General features: G+C 50.6%; 1 protein-coding gene across 2 annotated transcripts in view; it reads right to left on the bottom strand.

Moving 5' to 3' along the window:
- GNG7 (G protein subunit gamma 7) overlaps window positions 1–23,870 on the bottom strand; it is a 165,864-nt gene that overhangs the window by 30,657 nt on the left and 111,337 nt on the right. The window contains exons 3-4 of one of the 2 annotated variants that reach the window (XM_053580780.1): window positions 11,951–11,986; window positions 7,145–7,220 (exon numbers count right to left, since the gene is read on the bottom strand). The gene's annotated coding sequence lies outside the window, so the exon portion shown is untranslated. The remainder of the gene's footprint in view (window positions 1–7,144; window positions 7,221–11,950; window positions 11,987–23,870) is intronic. The other variant, XM_053580770.1, reaches the window with a different exon arrangement.

Raw genomic sequence — 23,870 nt, 5'->3', positions numbered from 1 at the left:
CCTGGACTACACAGGCTCCCTGCAGGGGACTGTGGACACTGGGGCTAGATCACTCTCTGGGGTGGGGCCATCCTGGGCATTTCAGGGTGTGGAGCAACATCCCTGGCCTCCACCTACTCCATACCAGGAGTACCCCAGTGTTCAAGTCGTGACAACCACAGATGTTCCCAGACATCACCCAGCATCCCCTGGAGGCAAAATCCCACACTGGGTTAGAGGATTCCATGGACCTCCAAACGACTATGTCCCATGATCACCCACCCTGCTGAGATCCTAGGAGGCTTTACACGTTTGAATTCACACCCTGAGTGAGGAGGGAATAAGGAGGGAGTCCCAGGAGCTGGGGACTGTACCATCTGTACCTAGTCTGTACCATGTGTTCCATAAGGAGTTTATTCTGGTGTCCAGTGTGAGCTGGGAGCACACTCAACATTTTCCCCCCAAACAATTAATACAAGGTATTTCCCCCTGCATTGTAGATACTGGGGCTGGATCTTTCTCTGAAGTGGGCATAGCTGTTCCACTCTCCCTGGATGTTCCACTCATTCCATGCCAGGGAGCAGCCCCCCAGTGTGACACACATAGATGTCCCCAGATGTTGCCCAGTGTCCCCTGGGGGCAGGATTATCCCAGGTGAGAACCCCTGGACTAGACTATAAATGCTCTTTCTGAATTCGACTGTTAAGGAATAAAAGGGGAAATCACAGTGAAATAGGAAATCAGATATTTTTATTGAGGTTTGTTGTTATTTTCATGTCCCACCCTGGGCCAGGCACAGGAGGACTCCTCACCTCTCCTGAGGGTGCTGCTTGACAGTTTGCAAAGCATTTTTCTTTTTTTTTTTTTTTTTTTTTTTTTGGTTTTTGGCCAGGGCTAGGTTTGAACCCGCCACCTCTGGCATATGGGACCAGCGCCCTACTCCTTGAGCCACAGGCGCCGCCCTGCAAAGCATTTTTCACACGTGCTTGTCACACTGAACTTTCACCAGGAACCCAGCAATGGTGGTTCCACAGGGTGTTATGCCCATTGTACCAATGGAACATCAAGTGTGCTGGGCAGATGTCTACAATGACACAGAAAGACCTTGTGCGATACCCTCCCCTGGAGCATGGGTAGAACTATCAATACGGTGGACCTGGCTCCGGGAGTAGACCCTGTCACGTGCTGTGGCAGCACAGTTGCCTTTAACACAGCAGGTGTCTTGGATGGGGTTGAGTGAATCAGGCAAGCCCTTTTGGGCTGGAGCTGGAGCCTTTCCTGATGAAATGATTTGAAAGGAGTGAGCTTGAAAAGGAGATTCTTTGTCACTGGCTTTGAAGATGGAGGAGCTTGTGCCAAGGAATGGAGGGAGCTTCTAAGATCTGGCAGCCAGCAACGGAAGAAGGGTTCCCATCTACAACTGTAAGGAAGTGAATTCTGGAACCTGCATGAGGTTGTAAGACAACCTGAAGCTTCAGATAAGGCAATGACCGGGCTGGGGTTTCAGTTAGCTTGGGAGACCACCGGCAAAAGACCAAGTCATACCATGACCTTCAGAACTGTGTGAGTGACACAGTGTTGTTTGAAGTCGCGAAGTTTGCAGTATTTGTTACACAACACAAAGAGCTGACACTCCAGGCTTCCTTGGGGAGCAGGCATTAGCCGTGCACCCTGGGATAGCTCCACCTGCCACCCCATTTGCTCTTTGGTGCTAGACTCTGGTGTGGGTATGCTGCATACACGGTCCCTGCAGTTTTCTTCTGAATAGCCCGGAGATGAAGGTTAGAGCATAAAGCCATAGCAGTTCTGGTGACTTTTCCATGAGCAACCCAAACAGCTCCCTGCTACATCCAGCTCTTGAGCGCAGCTGCGTTTGTTCCCCCAGCAGCACAGAAGGAAGTGCCCTTGGAGAGTTCCAGCTCAGTGTGAGCTCAGAGTGGCTTCCAGGCAGTTCCACAATGAGGTGGCTGCACTTTTTCAGCCTGTTCATCCAAGCAGACGGTGCCTCGTGTGCCAGGGTGAGCCCGCCCCCCGGAAAATGGCCTTGGAGGGGGTGGAGGCAGAAGCTACCTTGTCTTTGGAGAGAAAAGAAACAGCCTTCATCTGGCTTTAGCATGTCCAGAATCAGTAGCTTTATAGCTCACAGAAATCCTGGGCTCTTTCCTCCCAGGGCCCAGCAATCTCACACCCGACTCTGCCTGCCACGGAAAAGGGAAGAAAACAAAACCCCACAAACAACAAAAATCTCCAGCCAGATCTTGCAGGAGGACAAACAATTACGCGTGCAAGCGCCAAGCTCTTTCCCCAGTGGAGGGGCGTCTGCTTCTGAGTACACAGTGTTCAGAGACAAGGAGAGACAGGGTGTTATGTTTTAAGAGGAAAAAATCCAAACCAAAGCAAAACAGAATGGTAGTTTGGGAGAGAAGGTGGCTCGGAGGCACTTGCTAGGAACAAGCTGCCCTCAGACAGTGGCAGGGGAGCCGGTCTGCAGAGAGCTGTGTCCCCAGGCACCTTCGTTGACCTGCATGTCTTGTACACCCAGTGTGTGCACAGGGCCTCAGACACACTCACTTCCCGGGAGCCATGGGCACCTCAGACCCTTCAACAGAAGCTGCAAGGACACTGGTTCCCAATGAGGGTGATTGAGTCCCCGCCCAGGGGACACTGGGCAATGTCCAGGGACATCGGTGGATGTCCTGACTGGGGGTGCTCTTGGCATGAGGTGGGTTGGGACCAGGGATGCTGCTCAGCACCTGCAGTGCCCAGAGAATAATCTAGCTCTGATGTGTGTAGTGCCCAGGGGAAGGGATGATTGTTTGGATTCTACAGAAATGTGCACACAGCTCTTAGAACAGATGCTGGTCATCACAGCAAGGAGGCATAGGAAGGGCACTTGCCTGGATGTGTCCCCTGGTAGCCTGGATGGGCCCCCCATGCAAAAATACTCTCTGACCCCCAGTAGGCTCCACGGTACCCAATGACCTGGTACCCACTCCACAAAAGCCCTTGGACCCAACCAGCAATCAGGGATAGGGTAAGTTCCCTTTACCCCCACCATTCATACATAGAGACCCCCAGCGTGCACTCCCCATGCCTGTAGCCTCTCCAGGGCCATGGTCATCCTGGCAGGGCATGGGAGAGTTGCCATGTGAGTAAGGAGCCTTGAAGCTCCATGACCTAGTGGCAGGACAGTGGGACCCGGGGCTGCAGTGAGGCTTTGGCTTTGCTGAAGGGCAAGCAGCACCCCAGCTGGAAAAATAGAGTCTTATGATTGTCCTCGTCAGCAAGAGCCCTTTGTCCCCAGGCTAAATCAGTCCCCCTGGGGAAGCTATATTTAGAAGGGGCTGAAGAAAGGGAATGAATGAGGTGCTCATGAGAAAGTGAAAAACAGACTAGGGAGGCAGGTCCCTCCACTGGGAGCACAGAGCCCAATAATGAGCCAGCTTGTTCGAACAGAGGGGCCTGTAATGACAGAGGGTGATGATGCGGCTCATGTGGCTTTTGTCGCTGCGGTGACGGGAGTGGGAGAAAGCCTGCTCTCTGTCCACCCAACGGGGGTGGGGTTGGCAGGGCTGGGTGGGGAGTGACCACAGTCATGTGAGAGTTTGCAAGCCCAGGGAACCAGGCCGGTCAGGACACTGGACCCTATGGCTCTTGCCACTCCTGTTCGGGGCTTCCCAGCACTACGGAAATGCTGTCACCCTGGCCCTGGGCCAGGGCAAGGAGCAGAGCCAGCGGTGGGAGGGTGTGGCTTGGGAGTGGAAGGGCAGAGGGCTGTACAGGGCCTTCCCACCTCGGCTCAGATGGGGCTTTTCCCATCTGGGCCCTGGACAAACTCCTACACATCCTGCAAAGCCCTACTAAGTGTCATCCTTTCTGAGAAGCCCCTGATCACCACCATCCATGCATGACCAGGTTGTGCTAAACTCCTTCTCGGTGTGCCTTTGGCTCCTTGGACATTCCTTGTGTAATGTAACATTGTGGCTTCCATACAAGTCACTTCAAACTTGGTGGCTTAAAACTACAGACATCTCTAGGGTGGCACCTGTGACTCAGTGGGTGGGGCGCTGGCCTCATATACCAAGGGTGGTGGGTTCAAACCTGGCCCCGGCCAAACTGCAACAAAAAAATAGCCAGGCGTTGTGGCGGGCGCTTGTAGTCCCAGCTGCTCGGGAGGCTGAGGCAGGAGAATCGCCTAAGCCCAGGAGTTGGAGTTTGCTGTGAGCTGAGACGCCACGGTGCTCTACCAACGGTGATAAAGTGAGACTCTGTCTCTACAATAAAAAAAAAAAACAACTACAGAAATCTCTCAACTCACAGTTCTGGTCAAAGTCCACAGTGGGCATCACTGGGCTACAGTCAAATGTGGCAGGGCTGGTCCCTCCTGGAGGATCCAGGGGGAGAACCCATCTCCTGCCTGCATCCCATAACCTGGGGCCCCTTCCTCCCCCTTCAGAGTCAGCAGAACATCGTCTTTCAGTCTCTTTCTGCCTCTGAGCCTCCTGCCCCTCCTCTGAGGATCCTCTGGGGACACTGGGTCCCCCAGGCAATCCAGGATGACCTCCCATCTTAAGGTACTCAACTCAATCCCATCTGCAGAGTCCCTTCTGCCACATGAGGTGACACATTCATAGGCTCCAAGGATGAGGGCAGGGACATCTTTGGGGCCATTATTCTGCCAGGCACATCCTAAAAGCTGGGTACTAATGGAGCCACCTGAATGGAAGGTTCTGGAGGCCACAATGCATAGTATGGAGAGTTTACCAAGGATGACACTTTCAGGAACTTGCTTTATCCCCGGAGCCAATTTCTTTCCCAGGACAGGGGCTTCCCAGGACCAGATAGCAGGGCCAGGGTGAACATTGCTTGCGGGCTTGTGCCTGGCATGGTGCAGCCACCCCTCTCAGCTCTGCAGAAGTGCTCTGGATGCATGGAAGGCTCCACATGGCATCATCAGAATGACTAGAGGTCGCTAAACATCATACTTGAGTGCCTGGGGACACCCTGCTCCTCCCTCATGCTGTTAGAAAGTCCTGGAAAACAACAGACCCAAAGAAGTTCTCCCTAAAGGCTAGGGGTAATTAGGGATGTTTTTCGTGTTAAAAAAGAAAGAAAAACTGGGCGGCGCCTGTGGCTCAGTCGGTGAGGCGCCGGCCCCATATACCGAGGGTGGTGGGTTCAAACCCAGCCCCGGCCAAACTGCAACCAAAAATAGCTGGGCGTTGTGGCGGGCGTCTGTAGTCCCAGCTACTCGGGAGGCTGAGGCAAGAGAATCGCCTAAGCCCAGGAGTTGGAGGTTGCTGTGAGCTGTGTGAGGCCACGGCACTCTATCGAGGGCCATAAAGTGAGACTCTGTCTCTACCAAAAAAAAAAAAAGAAAGAAAAACCAAAACCAAAACCCAGCCAGATGTAATGAATGTAATGAATTGAACTTGCTGGTACAGGACAGCCAAAGTCTAAAGCAGGGTTCTCAAGTAGAGGGAACCGTGACTACCCCAGGGGACACTAAGCCATGTCTGGGGACATGTGTGGTAGTCACAGATGGGGGGGTACTCCTGGCATGGAGTGGATGGGGGCCAGTGATGCTGCTCCCCACCCCAGAGAACACTCTGGCCCCACTGTCAGTAATGCTGAGACCAAGAGACCCTGATCTCAGGGTGTTCCAGGCCAGAGGCAGGCTTTCTTGTGACATGTACTTGTTGTTTCAGTCCCCACAGGTTCAAGTGACAAGCCTGGGCAGGCATCGGCCACCAAAGGAACCCCAGGGCACCTGCTCCCATCACACATGGTGAATTCTCCATGCCAAGACAGTTCAGACCCCAGGAGATGCCGGGCACCTGCCAGGCATGGACACAAGGGTTTGGCAGCAAAGCATTAAGACTTCTGGATGGGGCCCTGACTCAGGTGCCAGGCTGGCTGTGTCCAGCCGGGAATATGGCCGTTGGATATAGTGAAGGTACAGAGAAGTGAGAGCGTCAGTCCAAGAAACAAGTTTCTGCGAATGGCAGACGGCAGGGCAGAGGCTTGCACAGGGCTGTATTCTCATCCAGAGGCTCCTACGAGGCAGGTTCTGTATTGGCTAAATATGACGCGAAGCCCAGAATTTTGGTCTCCTCTGCAGAACCTTTCACCACTGCATTCATCACTCCTGGACCTCCACTAAGTCCAAGCTGACCAGGCAGAAGGGACCTCAATGCCTGTCCTTGGTTGGCACAAAACTCCTTGTGACCATGAGCTCGTCCCAGCTTCCTGATGGCCTCTGCCCCAGATGAGGTTTTGATGACCCACACGGAATTTCTAACAAGGAGATCAAGTGTGTGGTTTCGCTCACACTCACATCCCCTTTCCTTGTCTGTCCAAATTCCATTACGCCTTTTCTAGTTAATGCAGAAACTCAGCCAAATCCTGGGCTGCCCCAGAAAGTGCTGAGGTCTTTTGCAGCAAAGGGGAAACGTGGCCACCTCAGGGCTGGGGTGCCCCCAGCTTTCAGAATCTCCGTAGAATGGTGGGAAGACGGTTTGGGTCAAAACCGGCACGTAGGAAGTGGGCAGAATGCACAGGAAGAGGTTACGGCAGCCTCCTGGAAGGCCCCATCTTGTTGAATCTTCACGGTGCTTCCACAGGGCAAACCTCCTTAGATCTCTGCCCCGCACCCGGGCGATGTTCCTTGCTGGCTTGCTGAAAGTAGCGGCTGTGTTGAGGAACCCCACGTGGCAAGGAGCTGTGGTGTCTTGGCCCACCAGGGTTTCCAAAACAACACCACGAAGATTTCTGAACAATGAAGATTTCTCTCTCACAGTTCTGAAGGTTCAAGATCAAGATGTGGCAGAGACCAGTGTCTGGTGAGGACTCACTTTCTGGTTCAGAGATGGCACCTTCTCACTGTGTCTTCACATAATGGAAGGGGTGAGGGAACTCTCTGGGGCCTCCTTTGCAAGGGCATTCATCCCATTCATGAAGGCTCTGACTTCCTGACCTAATCACCACCAAAAGGCCCTACCTCCTAATGCCATCGCCTTGGGTGGGGAAGAGAATTTCAGTATATGAATTTTGGGGTGACCACAGCAGTGGGCAATCCCTAGAAGCAAAGTACAGCCTCAAACTGACTGCCAGTAAGGAGCCAGGTACAATTCTATAATCAAAAGGAAACAAATTCTGCCGGTACCTTATGAGACCCTGGGAGTAGCTTCTTCCCCAATCTTCCAGATGAAAACGAGGCTCATCTGCTACCCGGTGAGACCCTGTGTAGAGGACCCAGTTAGTGAGATAATAAATGTGTGTTGTTGAAGCCACAGAGTTTGGGGTGGTTTGTTATGCAGTGTAGCTAACTAATACAGTGCTGGCTCTTAGCCTAGAGAGAACTCAGGTCCAGAGCAGGCAGTGGGGCAGGTGGCCAGCCAGGAAGTTCCCCCACTGTATCTTCAGTGTTGTGTTAACTGGGCCCTCTATTTCTAGATTAATCAGACTATAAGAAATATAAATATAAAATATAAAAATATACAATAAATAATAATCCCTTTTTCCTGATACTAAAATCTTTAAAATGACTGCTTAGATAAACTTGTTGTCTTGCTTTAAGAAGTGAGCTGATCCATTCACACTCTGCTGTCTTTTTTTTTTCTTGAGACAGAGTCTCATTATATCGCCCTCGGTAGAGTGCCGTGGTGTCACAGCTCACAGCAACCTCAAACACTTGGGCTTAAGCGATTCTCTTGCCTCCGCCTCCCGAGTAGCTGGGACTACAGGCACTCACCACAACGTCCAGCTATTTTTTTTTATTGTAGTTGTTAATTGTTGTTTAGCAGGCCCGGCTCCGGCTTGAACCCGCCAGCCTCGGTGTATATGGCCAGCGCCCTTACTCACTGAGCTACCAGCACAGAGCCACTCTTCTGCCTTTTTATTTTTAATTTTTTTCTAGAGACAGGGTCTCACTCTGTCACCCAGGTTGGAGTACAGTGGTATGATCACTGTTCACTGGGGCTTCAAACTTCTGGGCCCATGTAATTTTCCTGCTTCAGCCTCCCAAGTAGCTGGGACTACAGGCACCACCATGACCAGCTAATTTGTCTATTTTTAGTAGAGATGGGTTTTTGCTCTTGAATTTCTGAGCTCAAGCGATTCACCCTCCTCAGCCTCCCAGAGTGTGCTAGGGTTACAGATGTGAGTTACAGTGCCCAGCCTCTTTCTTTTAAATACTTAAAAATGTCTCAGCATATCCAAGAAATGTTGAAAAAAAGGAAAGAAAAACAAGACTGGCGGTGATTCTACCACCCTCATGGAATCCCTGTGGACACCAGGTGCCCTTTGTTTCTAAGTATCTGTGTGTGTTGTTTTTGTAAACAGCCTATTGAGACATAAATTCAGACACCATACAATTTACCCATTTCAAGTATAGCTGCTGTGATTCTCCCCTGGGGGAGGTGGTTGTGGTCCTAGGGGGCTCAACAGGGCCTTGTCCAGACAGGCAGGTAGGTGGTGCAGCCTGAGAGACTACTGGGTACTCTGTGGCCAGAGTCACCTCTGACTAGTCCTTGGGCCTCACAGCATCTTTCTGCTGTTCAGCCTTGGTTTCCCTGCCTATAAACAAGGACTGTAAAGCCCGCTCCTACAGTCCTGGCCTGTCGTTGCTGAGTCACTGAGTGGGCACAACCCAGGACAGGGAGGCAGACAGCATCAGGGGTTGGCAGGCTGCACGGGGGCTGAGCAGTGGTGGTGGTGGGGTTTGCATAGCCACAACCCAGCAGGAGCTGCCTGATGTCATCACTGGGGTTTTTTCTCATCCCTCCTAGCAGGTGCTATAGCCTAGGGACCTAATCCCTGTGGCATGCAGCCACGCGCCTGGTGGCTCAAGCCTGCACGCTGGCACTGGTGACACCTGAGCTTGGCCAAGGGGGCTCCACTACACCTGCTGCCAGATCGGCCAACACGTGTGTCCACCAGGGGAGTAGGCTGGAATGGGCTCTGGGGAACCACATGCTGGTCGTATGGCCTAAGGCAATGGAGCTCTGGTCTTGCTCCAAAGAAAACTGGCAGGGACAGAGGAGGACTCATGCTTCATTTGTGGAGGATGTAAATGGTTACCATCAGCAGGCACATGGTAACCATTCACCAAGTGGCCACGTTTTGAATCTTTACTGTCTTTGTCTTCATTGTGCATGGGGCCAGGGATTGGGTGAGGTGGTGAGACACCATGGGAGCAAAATTTATTAAAAAAAAATTTGGGGGTGGCGCCTGTGGCTCAGTGAGTAGGGCGCCGGCCCCGTATACCGAGGGTGGCGGGTTCAACCCAGCCCCGGCCAAACTGCAACAAAGAAATAGCCGGGCATTGTGGTGGGCACCTGTAGTCCCAGCTGCTCAGGAGGCTGAGGTAGGAGAATCGCGGAAGCCCAAGAGTTGGAGGTTGCTGTGAGTCCTGTGACATCATGGCACTCTACCAAGGGCGGTAAAGTGAAACTCTGTCTCAAAAAAAATATATATATATATACATATATATATATATATATTTTGTAGAGACAGAGTCTCACTCTGTGGACTAGGCTGGAGTACAGTGGCATCATCACAGCTCACTGCAGCCTCCAATTCCTGGGCTCAAGTGATCTGCCCGCCTCAGCTTCCTGAGTAGCTAGGGCTACAGGTGTGTATCACCACCACGCCTGACTACTTTTTCTTATTTTTTTTTAGAGATAGGGTCTTGTTGCCCAGGCTGGGCTCAAACTCCTGACCTCAAGTGATCCTCTTGCTTTGGCCTCCCAGAGTGCTGGAGGTATAGGCATGAGCCACCATTCCCAGCCTGGAGCAAATTTTAAGGGGATGTCAAAAAGTTCAGTCATTCTAATAAACCACAGTTTCATGCAATGTTTAAAAAACATAAAAATGAATCCAAAATACCCATGTTGAACTGAATATTGAGTTTTTCATTAAGGATGGACTCTGGTAGGGCTGGGATAAGGGTGAAGCAATTCCCTCATTTTGCTGTGGATTTTTCTTTGGCATTCATTTTCAGTTTTAAAAAGTGCTGCATTCAGATATGACTTATGACAACTGAGTTTTTCAGCCTCAGCAGGGCTAAGAAGTGAAAACTGAAGAGCAGTGAGCTCAGAAGAAGGATGCTGGCAGTGGCTGCCAAGAGACTGTCCAGACTCCAGGAGCAAGTCCCCTGTGCCTGGAGGCATGCAAGTCTGGACTGAGGATGCTGGCAACTGTGACCTGGCCTGTATGACTGACTCTGTGGCCCTGAACCAAAGTGGGACATTAGCTCTTTTCATGGTGAAGGTGAGAGGTGTGAAAAAAAGCCTGCCTTGTCCCCCTGAAGCATATTAGCAGGGTTTGGGGCCAGCAGCTGTCCCCACCCCTGGAAGGAGATGGGGGCTCCACAGATATCTCTGGAGATGGGAATCTCAGGGACTCCAAAACACAGGGGCCAGGCCAGGTGGCTCATGCTTTTAATCCCAGTACTTTGGGAGGCTGAGGCAGGAATGGGCATTGGACAGAGTGAGACTTTGTCTAAAAAAAAAAGGAAAGAAAACCTACAAGACACAGGGGCCATTAAAGGAACATCCCTCCCCTATCAGAAAGATTCTAAGGGGAGGGAGAGCCATCCCCCAAACACACAATCCCATCAGAGACAGAACTGGGTCAGGGTTTGGGGAGGGAGTCACCAGTGCCCATCTGTCAGGATTTAGGAGTGCCATGGGCTAAATTTTGTCTCTTCAAAAAGGTGTATAAGTCCTAACACCCGTTCCCCTCCAAACAGGCTCTGCCACCAGAGTCCTGGTCCCAGCTGCTGTTTAGAGAGGCTTACAGATGAGCAGATGAGACTGGGACACAGGGCGAGGCCCCCACACCCCCAAACCAGCCACATCTCTAACTCACCTGTCAGCCCTGAGGGAGACTGGGGGGTGCAGCCTCCCAAAAGGTTCCAAGATAATGAAGCCTGTTCCCAACTAAAACTGCTTCCTGATTCCTCTTTCTTTCTCAAATTGATCATGAACTACGTGGCAATTAAACAACACACTGAAACGCAACCTCACCCAAACCTTCAGGGTACAGGGGAAAGCAACAGGAAGCCCCTACCTGTAAACACCTGGGTTAGGAAAGGAGGAAGATCTGAGATTCACAACCTAACTTGGCACCTTAAAGAACCAGAAAAGGAAGAGAGAAAAGAACCCAAAGGCAATAGAAGTTAGAAAATTACAAAGATTAGAGTTAAACAAAACAGAGACTAGGGCGGCGCCTGTGGCTCAAGGGGCTAGGGCGCCGGCCCCATATGCTGGAGGTGGTAGGTTCAAACCCAGCACCCGGCCAAAAACCGCAAAAAAAAAAAAAAAACAGAGACTAGAAAAACAGTAGAATCGAGGAAACCAAAAGTTAGTAGTTGGTTCTTTGAAAAGATCTATGAAATTGACAAACCTCTAGCTAGGCTGACCAAAAAGAAAAAAGGAAGATAAGATGAAAGAAAATGACTAAAGTCAGAAATAAAAGAGGGGTCATTACTCCATTACTACCAACCCTATAAAAATGAAAAGGAATATAAGAGAATACTGTGCTATTATGAATAATTGTAGTCCCACCCACCAGACAATCCACACGAAATTGACAAATTCCTAGAAATACATAAATGACTGGACCAGCCATGGTTTCAGACTCAGCTCAACATTTCTTAAATACCAGGCACTATGCTGTACCTTTTTACATTTTTGTATCTGCAGCCTTGTTTAGCCTTTGCAACATTCCTACAAAGTGAGGAACGTCATCTCCGCTGCAGACAGATGACAGGGTCCCACCCAAATGTGCTGGAGCGGTTAGAGGTGGGATTTGAACTCAGGTTTCCTGGCTCTGAGCCCAGAGCTCTTTATGGGATGACTCCAACTCCCCATGTGTCAGGAGTACATAAAACAATGTGGCTTGTTTGTTCCTTTTTCTAAAAAACAAGAGATTCCAAGCTCTTGAAGTAAGATAAAATGCTACATACCTTTTTTAGTTTTCTCAGGAAGCACGGCTTTATGCCCTGTTTAAAAAAGGAGAAAGAGAAAAGCATAGTTAAATATTTTTTACTTACAAGGAACTCACTACTCCAGTGTTTCTCAGAGAATGATGTTGCTGTCACCAAAAATGTGGCATGAGAATTCGAAACAGCCACGTCCTGTGGAGAAAATGCCCCCGCAGTGGGGAGAGAATCAATTTTATTCTTTACAACTGATCCATTCAGAAAAGACAATTGTTGTTTGCTAGAACTTGTATTATTCCATTTTGGAATACGGGAGCCTCATCTCGTGGTCAAAAATGCAATACATCAGGCACACCAGTGCAAGAAAAACAAAATGTGCAGGAATCAAGGCTTCACGTGGAATACTTGAGTGATTTTCCATCTCTGGTTTCCACTTTTATGTAAGCCACGTGCCGGGGCACAGAGGGAGGTGGAAACTGCAAACTTGGGGGGCCAACCAATTAACCTCGGGTGGAGGGAGTGACAGGTATCTGGGCAGGAAGGCCAGGGATCTGAGGCTGGCTGCCCAGGGCCAAAGGTCAACAGGAAAAGAGGAAAGGCCCCGTGATCATACTCCAGGGGTGGGGTGAACTGGGGTACTTTGGAGCTGCTGTTTTCCATGGAATGGGATCCTCTGCTCCAAGCGGGACCTTGATGGAGCTGGGGCCACGTCTGTGTCTGACCTTTCGTGCCTGGGGTGTAAGTGACCTTGCCCCTTCCAGCTCACCCTGTCTACAAGGACACCACCGGCTTCCTAGTGTGTGGACAAAGAGACTCTCAGCGTTGAGCTGGGACCTATGCCCAGCTCAGCCACATGCCTTGTCCTGTGCTTCAGGTGGGGCTGCCATGGCCACACCACATTCTGCACAGCTCAGTGCTGGGGCTCTCTTCGTCCTCAGGGAGGCCCCATCCTGCACAGTGGGGCTCAGTCTGCTGTGGGCTTTCCCTGGGAGATCAGCTGAGGCCCCTGACCCAGGCCCAACCCAGGTCCAACTTCCTGAGTGGTCCCAGGTCCCGCCAGGTTCACGTGGCTGAGGCTGTTTCCCTCTGGCCCCGAAGGTCACCTATCGTTTCCCAGACACAGCCTGGCCCCTTTTCCTTTACAAACATTTTCTGTTTCCACAAACCACTGGGGTTTTTTCCCACCTACACAAAGGGTACCCGCAAGGGTACGTGGCCTGGGCTGAGGCTGAGGGCCTTGCACAAGCCTCTCCCAGCAGCCATGGCTGTCACGGCTGCAACCAAGGCCAAGGGAGGTCTGAGGTCTGATGAGAAGATGCCTTCCCTGTGGCCCACCTGGCTCTTATGGAGTTCCAGGGTCTCAGGAGGCTCAGCCACAGGTAGATAGTGGCTGGAGGTGGCTTTCTCTTAAGCCTGATCTCTCCCCCAGACACTGTGGACATTGTCCCTGGGTCATTTTCTGGGATGGGGCTGTCCTGGGCACTGCAGGTGCTGAGCAGCGTCCCTGCCTCCACCTACTCCATGCCAGGAACACCGTCACCTGCCCATTAGTGACAACCATAAATCTGCCCAGACATTACTGAGTATCCCCTGGGGACCAGAATCTCCCCCTGAGAGAACCCCTGAGACCTACAGACACCAGAGGTTGCCTGGCCTCCTGCTTACACACAGGCAAGTGTGAACCTATGCCCTGGACCATAGAGAAAGCACAGACAGCAGACACCAGGGAACTCTGGGACTCCCCTTTCCTCACCCATGGGTGCACGTGTCCACAGAAGAGTCGGAGACCGGGTTAGCAAGCAGAATCCTACTACCTTTCCAAGACTGTTGCAGAGAAGGAAGGGAAATTAAACTTCTGACCCACAACAAACACTGAGTGAGGGTGACATCCCCCTGCCAACTTGGTAGGACCTCAGCCTAGCCCTGTACTAAGGCAGGAGGATCGCTTGAACCAAGGATTTGGGGGCTGCAATGACCTGTAATGACACCACTGTACTCCAGCCTGGGCGACAGAGTGAGACTCTGTCTCTAATAAAAGAATCCAGCCCTAATGCCTCCAGTGTTGCAGAGGAGAGACCCTGGTCTGCCTGTATCACAGTGGGTGCCAGAGGCAGCACCTCCCTTCCCTGCCCAGGAGGGACACTGTCCCTCTATCTCTGCTCTCCAGCCTGCGAGCTGGGGAGCAACACTCTCCAGTGGAGAAAGCTGCCCAGGACAGCCCAAGAAACAGGAAGTCCTGTTCTGATTTTTACCAGCTCTTCTGGGAGACCATGGGTAATCCCCTTCTTGAGCTAGTTCTCTGAGAGGCTTCTCTGCATTCTACTTCTCAGAAAGAAACCGGCTCCGGGCAGGCATTCACACCCTCCACCCACTAGGCTGTTTGCAATAAAATCAAGGGTTCACATGGGAGCTGGAACCGGGTCTCCACAAACCCTCAGAGAGCTGCTGGTTTCCCCATGAGGACACACACCTACAGCTGATTATTTTTCCTTTTTCTTTTAAATAACCAAGAGACATTATTTTTGTTTAGCTTGAAAGCTTACACTCACTTTCAATATCTACAGCAGGGTTTTTCTCCCTGGATATAGTGGACATTTGGGGCTGGATTTTTCTCTGGGGAGGGTCTGTTCTGGGCCCTGCAGGTGCTAAGCAGAGTCCCTGCGTCTACTCACCCCATGCCAGGAGCAGCACCCCTGGCATGACAGCCACAAATGTCCCCTGAAGGACAGAATCACTCTCCAACCTCACCCCTTCAAGAACTACTGCTCCAATATTATTGAGGTAATGTCTTCCAAGCCCTTCAGTGGATTTGTTTTAAGTATGGATTTTTAGCATAACTATTAATTGTCAAGTTATTTAAACATTCTTACCTACCCACCCTTCCTTGTTCCAGAAAGGATTTGCCCATGCAAAAGACACCATGACATTGCAAAAAACAAGTAAAGGAAGAACCAGGGTGGTATTTGGGGGTAGGGAGGAGTGAGGGAAATGGTAAGAAAAATAAAAGCAGAGTTAGCAGAACGAGGAGGAGGATCTTTACATGGAAGAGCTGTTTCATGTTCATTTTAAATGTGGGTAGTTTTCAACTAAACAAAAATTATGTTTATTGATTGGACTGGACTGAATAGTATTCCCAAGATTCATGCTCATTTGGAAGCTTAGTACATGACCTCCTTTGGAGACTGGGTCTTTGTGGCTGGAAGATGATGAGGATCTAGAGATGAAATCATCCTGGATTTAGGGTGGGCTCTCAACCAATCAAGTACCTGGGGCCTTTATAAGAAGAAGAAACATGCAGACACACAAAGGAGGGGAGAAGGCTGTGCAAAGACAGAGGCAGAGACTGGAGTGATGCCACCACCAGCCAATGATGCCTGGAGCCCTCAAGAGCTGGAAAAGGCAGCCTCCTCTGGAGATGCAGAGGGACTGTAGCTCTGAGACACCTTGATTTAGGGCTTATGACTTGCAGAACTGCCAGAGGATACATTTCTATTTTAGGTCCCCAGTATGTGTGTCATTTGTATGGCACCCTAGGACAGGAATACATCGGTCATTAAAAAAAAAAAAAAAACTCGGCGCCTGTGGCTCAAGCGACTAAGGTGCCAGCCACATACACCATAGCTGGCGGGTTCGAATCCAGCCCAGCCCCGCCAAACAACAATGACAGCTGCAACCAAAAAATAGCCAGGTGTTGTGGCGGGCGCCTGTAGTCCCAGCTACTTGGGAGTTGGAGGCAGGAGAATCGCTTGAGCCCAGGTGTTCGAGGAGGTTGTGAGTTGTGATGCCATGGCACTCTACCCAGGGCACAGCTTGAGGCTCTGTCTCAAAAAACAAAAAAACAAAAACCCGAAAAACTAGAAGAGCTAAGTGCTCAATAGGATATGCTAAAAAAGAACAACAGAGGCAGTGCCTGTAGCTCAGTTGGCAGGGTGCGGGCCACATACACTGAGAGTGACAGGTTCGAACCCAGCTGGGGCCTGCTAAACAACAGCAACTGCAACCAAAAAATAGCCAGGCGTTATGGCAGGTGCCTGTAGTCCCAGCTACTTGGGAGGTGGAGGAAAGAGAATCACTTGCACCCAGGAGTTGGAAGTTGCTGTGGGCTGTGATGCCCCAGCACTCTACCCAGGGGCGACAGCTTGAGGCTCTGTCTCAAAAAAAAAGAATCTGCTGCAGTGACTCACCCATGTAATCCTAGCACTCTGGGAGGCTGAGGTGGGACAATAGACTGAGTTCAGGAGTTCAAGACCAGCCTGAGCAAGAGTGAGGCCTCCTCTCTACTAAAAATAGAAATATTAGCCAGGTGTCGTGGCGGGCACCTGTAGTCCCAGCTACTGGGGAGGCTGAGGAAAGAGGATCGTCTGAGCTCAAGAGATTGAGGTTGCTGTGAGCTGTGATGATGCCACAGCACTCAACCCAGGGTGACAGAGTGAGAGTCTGTCTCAAAAAAAAAAAAAAAAGAATCAGTTATATTTTTGTGTCTCTCTCTAGTTGTGACCAATTGAGACCCCAAGGTAGAAGGGATTCCCCTCTCCCTGTTGGACTCACAGGCTCAGAGTATGTGGGAAAAATACAGAAAACACACCTAGAACCCCTGTGGGATTCCTGCACCTGGTAAGGCTTGAAAATCAAGAGTTGTTTGCTTGGAAGGAAGGGTTGGTTAGCTCCGTTCATCCATGAGAACTAGAGAAATTTAGGGTTAGGAAGGAGTTAGCCCTGGGTTCCTAAACCTTGGAATCACCTGGGAGGCCTGTCCCTCCATGAAAAAGGTGATTGACATGGTCTGGAGTGTGGCAGGGGCATGGGACAGTTGAGATTGCAGGTGACTGCATCCAGCAGCTCAGGTGGAGCCCTGGCTACCCCAGAAGCTTAATATGCTCCATGTCCTCCACTATGGAGCAGGCTGAGAAATGTGTTCAATTCAATGATAGTAGGAATCAGGTATTAAAAAAAAAAAGAGACCAAATTCTGCTCTTAAGGAGCTTTCTATGCAGAGTGTATGAGGAAGGGAGGGATTCCTACAATGTTACACATAGCTATATGTAATAAATGGTAATTAATGAACATACATTTTCTGTAAAAGGCCAGAGTGAATGCTTAGACACTGTGGGACAGAAGGGCTCTGTTAAACACTATTCATCTCTACTCACTGAAGGAAAAGCCAGCCATGGATGATATATAAATGACTGGACAGGTCCATGTGCCAATAAAACTTTATTTGCAAAAACAGGCAAAGGGCCAGATTTGATTCATTGGCTGTGGTCTGCAGAACTCTGAGGTGGCGAGATGAATGGCCTCTGGAGCTGAGGACTGGTAGGTCCTCCCACGGTTAAACGTAGTTTCCTAATTCTAGCACTGAGACTGAGGTGGGTGGATTGCCTGAGCTCACTGGTTGGAGACCAGCCTGAGCAAGAGCAAGACTCCATCTCTAAAAATAGGCATTGTGGCAGGTGCCTGTAGTCCCAGCTACTCAGAAGGCTGAGGCAAGAGAATTGCTTGAGCCCAAGAGTTTGAGGTTGCTGTGAGCTATGATGCCACAGCACTCTACTGAGGAACAAAGTGAGACTCTGTCTCAAAAAAAAGTTCAAAAAACAACATAATTTCTATGTGACCCAGCAATTCCGGCTCTGAGTATCTGCCCAAGAGAACTGGAAATGTGCATCTGCACAAAAACTTACAGGGGGAAGTTCACAGTCCCATGATTTATAACAGGCAAAAAGTGCAGGCAACCCAAACATACATCAGTGGATGAACAGATAAGCAAAATGAGGTCCATCCACATAGGAATATCACTCAGCCATGAAAAGGAACGAGGCTCTGACGCAGGCTGCAGCGTGGATGGACCTTGAGGACATTGTGCTCAGTGAGAGAAGCAGACACAGAAGGACACCCAGTGTGAGGCTCCATTTATGTGAAATGTCCAGAACAGGCAGATCCACAGAGATGGGCAGTGGATTGGAGTTGTCAGGGGCCTGGGGAAGGAATGAGGAGTGACTGCTGATGGGAACAGGGCTTCCTTCTGGGCTGATGGAATGCTCTGATCTGGTTGTGGTGGTGGTTGCACGCCCTGTGAATGTGCTAAAAACATTAGCATGAATTGTATCATTTAAATAGGTGAGTTTTGCACTGTGTGAATTCTATCTCAATTTAGGAGAAGAAAAGGAATAGAAGGACACGACGATCCAGCCCATAGGGGAAGTGTGGGTGCAAACGTGGGGTTGGAGGTGCCCATGGAGCTGCATTGCATAGAGGTATGGGCAGGGACCCTAAGTCAGGACCTAAGCTCACTGGTGTGAGCTGAGTGGAGGGGATGGGGCCCAGTGGCCAGGCCAATATCAAAAATGTTCTTGCCTGCCACGTGTCCCTTACTGGGGCCGGAGGGAGTTTCCTCGGTGACAGTGATCTGTTCAGAAGGGATGGGACACCCAGCAGTGCCCCATTATGACATCTGTGGTTCCTCCTCTGTAAAAAAATATTATTTTAATGACCAAATTGGTGAAAAGATGAATAAGATGCAGGCGGGTGGTATTCAGGGATTTCTTCTGATTTTAAAAGAATTTGCAGTACTTAGGTGGCCTTTGTGGATGCATCCGCCCTGGAGACCAGGTGGGGAAGGGGGAGTTTCCATGACCCTGATCTGGGTGGTAATAGGTGTAGTGGAGGGCTGTCGTGAGGGGGCTGCAGGGAAATATAAGGGGTCAACCACAGGAGGAGAACAGGGGAGGGTGACTGGAGTGTGGGGGAGGGGAAGAGGGCCCCAAGCCTGGGTGGATTGGGGGTGTTTGTAGGATGCTCTGGGCCACTCAGCTCTCGGCTGGGGTGCCCTACTGGGGGACCCACACTGCTCTGTCAGACGGTAGCAGTAGCAGGGACAACATCACACAAATCCTTCCTTCCAAGAGGTTGCGACAGCTGGAAGCACAGCCTGACTCTGGTGCACAGAGGTGTGCTGTTCTGTGACACCCAGACTGGCAGCTTCTGAGAGATCAGGGGCCCCTATAAAGCAGGCTGCAGGGTGCAAGCAACAGATGCAGCAGCCACCACAGAGTGTCTCTGGGCTGAAAGCAGGTGTTTTTTGGTGACCCTACAGGGCCATGCACAGTCCCACTAACAGCCCCCAAACCCAGCAGAGGCCCCAGTGCCTCCTGGTGCCTTACTCAGTTACTAACCCTGCAAACTTCTCTCTGAACTCTGAGCACTCAGGAATCTGTGGAGCCTGTCATGGGGTGAATTATGTCCCCCTCTAAATTCATATGTTCAAGTCCTATCCCCCCCTAAAATATGAACTTCTTTGGAAATAGGGTCTTTGCAGATGGAAGTAGTTAAGATGACATCATGCCAGAGTAGGGTAGGCCCCTAGTCCAATAACCAGTGTCCTTATTACAAGGAGAAATGTGGCCACAGACATGCACGCAGTGACAACAGCATGTGAAGATGGTGGCAGAGATCGGGGTGATGCTTCTCCGTGCCAAGGACGCCAAGGATGCCCATGGCCACCACCAAGGGAGAGGCCTAAAACTCCCTCACAACCTCAGGAGGACCCAGCCCTGCCCAACCTTGATCTTGGACTTCTTGTCCCCAGAACTGGGAGGTAATGAACTTCCTGTAAAGCCACCTGGTCTGTGGTACCTCCTTATGGTAGTCCTAGGACACTCACACAAAGCTGCCACGGGCAGTTTGTAAATGAGTGGGTGTGGCTTCATGCCAATAAAAATTTATTTGCAGAAACACACTTTAGGTGTGGGATCCTTTACTTCAAATTCTGGGTTGGCTGTGCTCCTTTCTGTAGCCATTTTTCCTAAAACACAATCCACTGTCTCCATCTGCAGATCCATGTCTTCTTCCGTGTCTTCTATGACATCTTTTTACATGTTGTCTCCAGCTGCTTCTGTGCTACAGTGGCCAAGCTGAGTAGTTGGGAAAGAGACCAACTGGTCCAGAAAGTCAAAAATAATGGCTCTCTGGCCCCTTTTGGGAACAGCCTGCTGTTCGTAGGACCAGCTGCTGGTGATCATAAGGTGCAGGTGATGTAAAAAGGCGAAGCAGGAGACTCCTCCTTGACATCACCAGATTCCAGTGGGGGACAGAAAGATCTGTCCTGAGGGGGAGGTTCCCCACTGTTCACAGGCAGGACAGCACTCAGAGATGCAGAGGTAAAAGACATCCCCTTTCATGAACAGTAAATCTGTTTTCTCTTCCTCAAGATTTCCTTAATGACATCATTCCCTAGCTTACTTTACGGAAAGAGCACAGTAAATATCACACATAACACATCCCAGACACCTTCATCAACTGTGTATGTTATCAGCAAGGCTTCTGGTCAACAGGAGGCTGGTACGAGTTATATTTAGGGGAGTCAAAGCTACACACAAATTTTCAAGTTCATGGGGAGTTGGTGCCCCCAGTGCTGCGTTGTTCAGGGGCCAACCATATACAAATATGCCAGCACATGTATACACACAAGCCACAACTCAGTGACCGGTGGAGTCTGGTTAAACACAGAAGGAAGTCTAACCCCTGGAGTAATGATGGTGACAAAACAGATCATAATTATCCTAATTCTCTCTCTCTTTTTTTTTTTCAGTTTTTGGCCAGGACTGGGTTTGAACCTGCCACCTCTGGCATATGGGGCCGGCACCCTACTCCTTTGAGCCACAGGCACCGCCAATTATCCTAATTCTTAATGAGAGGTACATAAAATGACATATAACTTGTTGACATACTAGAACAGGGTTTTCCCCTGGCACTGTGGATATTCTAGCCTGATCATCCTCTGGGATGGGGTATCCTGGGAACTGCACGGTGCTGAACAGTGTCCCTGCCTCTACCCACTCCAGGCCAGAAGCACCATCCAGTGTGACAATCACAGATGTCCCCAAACATGGCCTGGTGTCCCCAGAGGACAGAACTACCATGTTAGAACAACAATGACAAAAACACCTAAAAAATCCCAGAAACTGCAGGCACAGAATTGCCCAGGGACACACACAACTTCCTTCCTTGGGCCAGAAAGCAAGCTTCCCTCTGAGCCACAACTCGGTGGCCCCTTTGCACTTGCGAAGTTGTTGCTGAGGGCCTCGGCACCTCCCTCTATAAAATGGGCAAGTCTGCACCCAAGTGTCTGAGAACTCACTGACAGCAAAAGAGGAGCTAAAACCCCAAGTGCCCATGGAACCAGCCAGGAGTGGAGCAGTAGAGAGAGACAGCCAAGTCTCAGCCCCAAGTGGAACGTATCAGAAGGTTTTCCAGGAACATACAACTTCCCCCGACAGTGGAAAGAGGGCAAAATGTAAATGCCCACAATTCACAAAAGGCAGAAAAAAAATCCCCAAACCCCAAAGTCCCACCAGGTGGCTCAGGAGGAAGCCACATGACCTAACCAGTACACCAAGGCAACAGCGGCTCTTTTTCCTCCTCTGGGCAGTTCCTCTGGGGTGCCCTCTCTTTGCCCAGGGCCCCTGGACAGCTGTGGTCACTCCCAGAATCCTCCTCCCCTGCTCAGCTGCCCTCATCCTACTACTGATCATGCTAAGGGCTGGAGGAGCACTGGACCCTTGAACAACTCAGTCCACCCTGCCCAGTGGAGAGTCCAGCATGGGCCTCAGTTTCTCTGCCCATCACACACAGGTGTGCTCGAAGTCAGGTTAAGGCATTTAGGTGCCTGCAAGGTCCAGCATGTGGGAAGAGCTCTGCACATGCTTCCTGGGGCTGCTGAAACAAAGTACCACAAATCGGGGGCTGAAGACAACAGACTAGGCTGTCCCTCAGCCCTGGAGGCCAGCGTCTGAGACCAAGGTCTCTGCAGGGTGCGTTTCCCCAAATTGATTTTTTTGCACGTGGATGTCCAGTTGCTCCCGCATCGTTTGTTGAAAACATTCTCTCTGCTTTATTGTATTTCTTTTGCACTTGTGTCAAAGATCAGTCGATTTCATTTACATGGGTCTGTTTCTGAGCTGTCTGCACTGTCCTGTTGATCTATTTGTTCCTTCATCAGTACCGCACCATCTCGATCACTGTAGCTTCACGGTAAATCTTGAAGTTGGGTTGTGTCAGTCCTCCAACCTCATTCTCCTGCAATAGTGCGTAGGCTCCTCTGGGCCTCTAACCTCTCTGCCTATCCAGGGGAGGGGCCTTTGTGCCACCTTCAGTTTCTGGGACCTCCAGGCATCCCCTGGCCTTTGGCTGCATCTTCCTGTGGCCACCTTCTCTGTGTGTCTTACAAGGACACTCTCATTAGGTTTAGGGCCTACCTGAATCCTATATGATCTCATCTCCATCCTTACCTTAATTCCACCTTCAGACCCTATTTCCAAATAAAGCTGCATCCCAGTGGAGGGGGATCCTGGGGAGAAGGGATGAGTCAATTTGCTGTGTGCTCCATTCCCATTGTTTCAAGAAGGGTGAGAGATCCCAGGGACCCCTGGGATGCCTCCTCTCTGAGCCAGGGCCTCAGGGTCAGAAGGAGGATGGGGGCTGCTTCTGGGGGCAGAGGTGGGTCCTTCCCAAAGAGACTCACAAAATGGGCAGGACCCCGACAAGTCACCACCTGTCTGGCCCTTCTCTTCTCCCCATCCACTCCTGCTAGGTACAGCATCCACACCTGGGGAGGTGGGTGGCCCCAGAGCACCCCACCCAACACCCACCCAATACCCTTATCCTTCCTGGTCACAACCCCGTCCTGAAGACCAGGGCTGTGGCTCAGGCATTCCTTTCTTTTTCCAAATTTAATTTGTAAAAAACTCTTCTAAATTGTGGTAATATATGCATAACATAAAATGTATCACCGTCACCATTTTTCAGTGCCCAGCTCAGCAGCATCAACACACTCACATTGCTATGCAGCCATCACCACCCTCCCGCTCCAGAACTTTCTCATCTTCCCAAACTGAAACTCTGTCCCCATGAAACACTAGCTCCCCATACTCCTTTCTAGCCCTTGGCAACCATGAATCCACTTCCTGTCTCTGTGGATCTGCCTGTTCTGGACATTTCACATAAATGGAATCTCACACTGTGTGTCCTTCTGTGTTTGCTTCTCTCACTGAGCACGATGTCCTCAAGGTCCACCCACGCTGTAGCCTGTGTCAGAGCCTCGTTCCTTTTCACGGCTGAGTGATATTCCTGTGTGTGTTGATCCATCCACCAGTCTGTGCACAGTTGGGTTGCTCCACCTTTTTAGCTATTGTGAATTGCACCTAGTGACATGGGGATGTAGGTATCTCTTTGAGTCCCTGATTTCAATTCTTTAGGGCAGGTACCCAGGAGAGGATTGCTGGGTCATACAGTAATTCTCTGTCTTCCTTTTTGCATCTGAGGAGTCGCTGCTGCGGGGCAGCTATGCTGTTATACAAACCTGCCAGCAGTGCCTGACCTTCTGATTTCTCCACATTTTTACTGACACTTGTCTTAAACCCCAGTTTTTATCTGAGCCTTAGTACTTTCATCCACTAAATGGGCCCATGGTCCCTCCTGAGCTGCAGGAAGTCCCAGCGAATGACTGTATTTGTTAGCCTGCTGCTGCTGCTTTGCTTATGAGGGGCATCGGTTGTCTCTGAGCTGTCAGAGACCCAGGGAAGAAAGGCTGGTTGGATTCTCTTCTGTTTTCTTTTGCCGTCCTTTGAGACTGATCTGGAAAGCTGCCGGGAAATGCAGAGGCAGGAGAAGGGACACCTGCTCATGACTCATGCACACGCAGACACACACAGACTCAAGCTGTACATGTTAAGTGCTCCCGGAGCAGAGGCTGTCGGGGTTGGTAGGCTCCAAGACTGAGTTTCCCACCCCACTGCTTAGTGGCCGCCCTGGGTGACGTGCAGGCCTGCAGCTCTGAGGACAGCAACAAAAACAAACAGGCCTGGCTGGTTTCAGGAGAACCCTGGCAGGCCTGCAGGCGGCGTGCTGGAAATCTGCACAGGATGGGGCTGGCCTCTCCAGTAGAGTTTGG

The sequence above is a fragment of the Nycticebus coucang genome, chromosome 2 (genome assembly GCF_027406575.1).
Source record: "Nycticebus coucang isolate mNycCou1 chromosome 2, mNycCou1.pri, whole genome shotgun sequence".
Lineage (NCBI taxonomy): Eukaryota > Metazoa > Chordata > Mammalia > Primates > Lorisidae > Nycticebus > Nycticebus coucang.
This window is presented reverse-complemented; position numbering and strand designations above follow the sequence as displayed.